Raw genomic sequence first — 7,077 nt, 5'->3', positions numbered from 1 at the left:
GAGTGTTCCGGATTATCTATCGCTTAGCGCTCTAGTGTAATCCCATGAAACCTTTCGCGCATGGGATTTAACGCACATTAAAAAATGTGATTAAACACGAACATCTTATTGGAGGATATGATGCGATTGGAAGAAGATCCCATTTGTAATATTCTGTGCTTCCAATCGCATCGTATCCTCCAATAAAATGGTTGTGGTTTTCTACCAATGAAGGAAATCATCTACTACCAACATTCATGCAACAACGAGATTTGAATCAATAGCATGTCCGATAGAAAACGGCGACAACTTTAGGCCAAGCAGGTCGCAAATTAATTTACTAACTGTTATTATCAGCTAAAACATTTGTAAAAATATCTTAATTATGTATTAAATATAAGATGATGATAAAGTTTCGATAACAATCGCTTAAAGCTTTACAATTAACTGCTATATATCGAGTGTAATAAATGTGCTCCTAAATTTCATTAAAAGCGTTTTCTACAGCTATTTATATGTTCGTGTTTAGAGTCTTGAAAAGAGCTTTGAACGTCAGAAGTACCTCAGCGTCCAAGACAGGATGGAACTTGCTACGAGGCTTGGTTTAACAGACACACAGGTGAAGACTTGGTACCAAAACAGAAGGTAATTAATTTAAGCCACTTCCTCCGTCTCAGTGTTTTTAAACTGAATCACAGAGACGAGGATGGGTCTCTGCTAATTATCGATTTATTACTAGACGAATATATGTTGGATTTGTTTTTCTTCTCACGATGCAAAGAATTAATCCCTTTTCCTTTCGCTTATATTCTCTAATCCCAAATCATTTTACTACTCCATTTAAATAAGTTCAGTTCAATTTTATTGTATATTCCACCAGTTTTTCTTTCTCGTTTAGGATAATTAATAATCTTTATTTTATATCATTTTTAGTGATGTGCGTTTCATTTGCTAGCATAGAAAATTTAGAACGTTCTCGGTTAAACTTAGTAGGATTAATCTATCAAACAACCTTTATTTAAAAAATATATATTACGAAAAAAATACTTACAGAACAAAACCAGGTTGGGTTTAATGGTGACTCAGCAACAGCAGCAGGAACAGGATGCAGTTTGTTGTTTGTGCGAATTGAATTGTGTCAGTGCTGTTCGAGTTAAGTTTTCGAATAGCTGAATGTGGAATAACCTTGGAGACTTTCATTTAGTCTTGGCGAATCTTCTGGCATATCTCATTCTAAAAAGAATGCGCTTTATGTTGCAGACTCTCCAATGTAATGACGCAGCAACTTAGGGATGCAATAGCTTTGGTTGGAGTTAAGTGAGTCAGCCAAGATGAATTAGATGCCTTGAGAGCTGAATTGTCCTTGTGTAATGAAATCATTCACTTTGCAAGTATTTCAATATGTTTTTTTTTTTTTTTTCTCAAATAAAAAGGGTCAGAACATAAAGTCCGTTTGCGTACTATTTACGTGATATATAAATTTTCCACAGAACATACGAAGCTAGCTTACTTTAGAGAAAATCTTGCATACAATCGGTTCTCAGCTCTTGAAATAGGAAAATAAAGAAGTAAAACTTCTGGACCAGCTAAAAACAATGCTCTGAATACTAAGGGCATATTACTTCAGTATAAAGACGGTTTGGAATGAATTCGTGTCAATAAACGAGTGTAACAGTCAGTGGTTGTATGAAACCATCGCTGATATTTTGTGGATGACGATTCTGTTTTGATATAAATTCGACTGAGGAAGTTTCTTTCTTATAATGGATTTAATAACATTCTCGAAGCTAAAACATTTGTTCCGCTCTTAATGAACCACTTGATCGTATTGTGGTCCTATAAAAACGCATCGTGTAGCGATGTCTGTGGCGCCTGCCACGTACACGCAGGATTTTTGGACAGCAGAATACTGTTTACAATCATACCGCATGGCGGAATAACATCAAGATTGATGAATTGCTGTCAGCAAACAACATTCATTCTAACTATCCAGTGTGTTGTGAGACTTGTGGTGTGCCTAACTTTACAAATTATCCAGTGGCCGTTACATACATTACTAGCTGCAAATTGACTCATTCACCAAGAAACAGTATCTTAAACTGGAGAGCCCTAAGACTAATACGAGCCACTGCGCACGTTTTCTCCACAATATTAGAGTATTTAACTGAGCGATATCATTCTACTGTATGTACCACATTTCTCTGAAACATTTTTCTGATTGTCGCTTTCCATGACTTCCATTCTACAGGTATCTTCTTGTATCGCTACATTAAAACCTTACCGTTGTGTCGAAATATTCGCAACTCTACATTTTGGATTGATTAAGACAGTTCATGCACTCAACTAGTGACTAATCACCATTTTGATCAGAGAAGTTTTCGTGAAGAGGCCTTACGGACTTTTAAAGTATTCTCATATGTATCAGCACTTATGCTGACAATTTCCATCACGTGAAAGAACACAAGATACACCAAACCAGAATGCATTCGATACAGAGCAGCGTTCTCTACGAAAGGAAGTATTTTATATAAATACCCAAACAAGGTTTCGATTACATTAATGCCTATAGAGCTGATTCTGCTGTAGGGTAGTAGAGCGAGCTGTGCATTATGCATTGACTCAGTAAGTTCAGGAATGACAAAAGTCACATTACAGCGCAATTTCTGTTTGAAATTGCACTGGAATGCGACTTTTTCGGCACTGTAATATGACAATTTCAAACAGAAATTGCGCTGTAATTTCCAATAAGATCAAAAGAGGAGGTCCGACACTGAGCACTAGCGTTTAAAAAAAATTATTTCCTCTCCCCACTACTCAAGCTCAGAAAATGTCAGATCCTATGATTATAGAAAAATCAACAGATGTGTTGAGAATGGATGCAAGAGAAGAAAGTTGAAAATTATAAGATAAACTGTTGTTTAAAGTGCCAGTTCGTTAGCCTTTAACAGAACTATCTGTTAGTAAGCTATTATATTAAGTGGTCTTTATGAAAAAAGGTTCCGATCTTGCACTACACATAATACGAGCAAAGGTAAAGATAAACTGGCAGACTAGAGGAACTTCGGGTCATGCGGAATACAATTTTGTGGTTGAAGTGTTACTCGTTATTACTCTAAGATCCTGCACTCAAAGTTCAGTAAAATTTCTTGGTCTGTTTCTTCTAAATAGGAAAGGTATAGCAAAGAATCAATCACTAAATTACGAATACTTTGCCAAGGGAATGTTTCCCAACTGCAGTGTGCGTTATCCTAAGAACGATAATTGTCAGGAACCAGAATTCTATTATGGATAAACTATCGGCGTTACACTAAACCCCTTGAAGGTTTGCCGAAATAGTTACCGATGATGATCTTAAAGTAAAATAGAGCTACATTCAGCCAATTTATAAATATGCTTTAACTTGCAAGAACATAACACATCAAACAAATTAACTTTTACGATTGTAGTCAATTTAATACTCATCATAAACCTTAACATTGGACAAATACTCCTTGATCGAATACCATTGGGTTTAAACACTCATTTAAAGTACAATCAACAGAAAAGACGAAGAAAATAAAATACAATTTTATTTTCTTCGTCTATACAATTTATATCTCCTAAACTGTATTTGGATCTGTCCCTAGAATTCGAAGAACAAATACAAAGGGTGAGAAATGGATATTTAATCTCATTAAAAAAAGACCCTTAAGAAGAAGATGATGAAGGTGTGGAAATGATATCGCAAGAATAAGAGTCAGAACCATTACGAAATATATAAAGTGCAGGCCAGTAAAGTACGAATATTGTACGGAAAGTTAAATCGAAGTATGAAAAAGAATTTGGTAGTGCAGGCTAAAGAAAAGCAACCCAAAAGAATTGTATCATTATGCTGCAAGTAAAAGAAAGAATGCCTGTGAAAAAATAACTTTACTGAATGCAGACAGTACCCCCTGGTATCAGAAGCAGATGAGGCAGTTCAAATAATGAGTGCTAACTTCAGCAAGACCTCCCAACCTGGTATATGTGGCACAGTGCTACCACAGCATTAGCTGAGGAGATACAGATGCATGAGAGGGAGGGTCTTGGGCTGTTGCATAACATGGATAATAATTCAGCAATTGGGAGAGATGGGATAACTTTAGCTCAGGGGAGATCTCACAGGACTGGACTGGACTGATTGTATGATAATCCCATTGCACAAGAGTGGTGCGAAAACCGATGTATCTAACTATCGATCTGTCAGTATCTCTGGAGTAATTGTAAATATTTTTTTTTAAGAAGTTGGTAAGAACTCGCATACAAAAATAGGTGGACAAATAAAATACACTTCGCAAGGAAATGGCATAGATATACTAAAGTGAGGTTATGTCTGAGCAAATTTGCTCATGTTTTATAAGAATGTTATGGCTGAGTTGGATACAAAGAATGGATGCTCTGTGATACTGTTGGATATTGCTAAAACATTTCATAGGATACCACATGAAAGGCTGTTGTATGAACTAGAGAATATGGAATTGAAATATAAACTAGTGACTTGGATAAATGGGTGGATGACAGACAGGCATCAGAAGGTGATATGAGGGGGGGGGGATGTGAATCTGACAGATTTAAAATGACCAGTGGTGTGTCCTAGAGATCAATCTTTGGATAATTGTTGCTTGACCTATACATTAATGATTTTGGAATGGGGCTGACAGGAGATATTCAGTTGATGATGCAGAGTTATGATGATGCAGAGATAGGCAGAGAATTCCGAGATGCTACTGATATAGTGAACAGCATTGACAGGGTGATTTTGAATAGGCTGTAAGTGTTGGCAAAAGATAATCGCTATCATTTCAGAGTTAGTGAGTGTAAAATTACGCACTTTGGTTCGATGCGATATCCAACTGCATATTACATTGGTCGGGTTATACTTGGAGTAATTGACGAGGCTAGAGCTCTTGAAATTACGTCGGATAGAAAGTTGAAGTTCAAAAGTTACGTAAAAAATTGCAAGTGCAACTCAGTGGACAATCGAAATGTTGAAAAGAACATTGGCATGTAAGGGTAAGGAAGTCATTTTGCCTCCTTGCAAGGTATTGCTACGACCACACCTGGACTACGTTGCGCAGATTTGGTCTCCTAGGTTCCAAAGAGAGAAAATAGCGATGGAGAGGCTGCAAAGAAGAGTTTAATAGATGATAACGGGATTATGAAATGCAGTTCACATATTCTCAATCAATCCTCGTAATCTGCATTCCGTAGTCCCACTGATAGACCGAAGAAAGCGTTATGATAGGATATGAAAGAGGTCTTTAAACTTGTGAGAGAATATTATGGGACATCGGTTGATAAAGTTTTTCATTATACGAAGGGAGACGGACGAGGGGGAAACACATGGAAGTTAAGTTTGTGTACAATTAAGAAAGATGGTAAGAGCAAGATTTTTTCCTCGTAGAGCATGAGGGAGCGGAAGAGTTTGTCTGTTGAAGTGATGAGTGCGTCTAGTATGAATGAGTTTAAGAAAAGATATGACGGCGGGTGTAGATGATGTACGGCGAGATGAGTCTTTGACTCCCCGGAGGTACAATAATTATAATAAACCAGACTGTGCGCTTTCTGGTTCAAATATATCACTCACAATAGAAAGACCAGCTCCCTAAAAATTGTTTCATATTGACACTTATCCTTACATGATTTCTCTCTCTTTCCCTCCTGAAGAACTGTATAATGCTTCTCTTACAAGGGTGATTACGTTAAAGTATGAAGATGAGAGTCGCGAATGGCGATAAACCAGGTTGAGATTCACTCCTCGCATCCACCCACATAGAAATACATCAAAAGATAATTTTGAAGTGCATATTTTGCTTTTGTAGTGTCCAATTTTAAGTTGTTTTCAACTTTGATGATAATCTTATTTATATACGTTTACAATATTAAACGTTTTGTATTTCGTGATAGATTTTTACTTTTCACAGAAAAAAGCTTCTCTTTTTTTTCCCTTTTTTTTTTGTTTGTTTGTTTTCATCTAAATATTTTGTAGTTCCGTATTGAAATTGTATTATGCTTATTCTAGCATTTTATTCTAATAATCAATTAAAATTATTCTAATAAAATATTTTTTTTTATTTACCGGATAAAATTTTAAATGCTTTTAATCATTTATTTAATTTATTTGCATACATTTATTTGTTTTTATTAAAACCAACACTAAAAATTTCATATTTCAGAACCAAGTGGAAACGACAATCTATGATGGGTTTCGACTTTTTACCACCAGAGACCGCAACAATGCCACAAATACCTCGTTTTTGGGGACCATCATTTTCCTCCTATTGGCCATACAGCTACAGTAATTACTTGTCATCGATGTCCAGTCTGTCTGGCATGAGTCTAACAACCAATAGTGGAGTGCCTTGTAGTCCAACTTTAGGAGTCGGTTTATACCAAAGACGATCCGAGAGTGCAAACACGTTGGAAAATGCTTCTGCAGAATACAACACTCCTTATACTTCTATGCCTAACATTGCCAGTTTTCCTACGTCCGCTGCATACCGCATTAATTGATGATTATCATATTAATAAACTGAACAATTCGCATCAAGAACAAATTAAGATATTCCATTATTTTCAAGATTATTTTTGAAAGTTGTTATTCCTTAAAGGAGTCGAACTTTCAAGTGATCCATTGAGAAAGGACGTACAATTTAGAAAATCTACAAATGAGGAATAAAAGCAAAAAGAAAAGGTTTCAAGTTCGTTTTATTTTGTTTAAGAATGGATTTTTCTTTCAAGTTTTCTCTTCGAGTTTCACATAACAAACAAAAGCCAAGGAACAGCCTCGTTCCATTTCATCTACAATTCATTCTTACCTGCGGCCGGTATGTCATGATTAAAAGAAATAAACATTGCAGTTCGGATTGTAAGAGAACGAATAATAGGTTCCGTATGAAATACACTGCTTAAACGAAGTTTGATTTTTATTCAATAAATAAATAATTTGCTAAATAAATGAATGAAAACCGAAATAGTAGTAATTCGTATTTCCCACTACCGTATTTACAAGTAACAAACATGTTTAACAACTAACGATAAGGGGATCTTATCTGATAAAAAGTTGTGTTCATTGTCTAG

Source organism: Typopeltis vanoorti, chromosome 1, assembly GCF_054136105.1.
Source record: "Typopeltis vanoorti isolate ZY-2024b chromosome 1, IOZ_Tvanoo_1.0, whole genome shotgun sequence".
NCBI classification, from domain to species: Eukaryota; Metazoa; Arthropoda; class Arachnida; order Uropygi; family Thelyphonidae; genus Typopeltis; species Typopeltis vanoorti.
The sequence above is the reverse complement of the archived record's forward strand: the minus strand, read 5'-3'. Positions refer to the sequence as shown.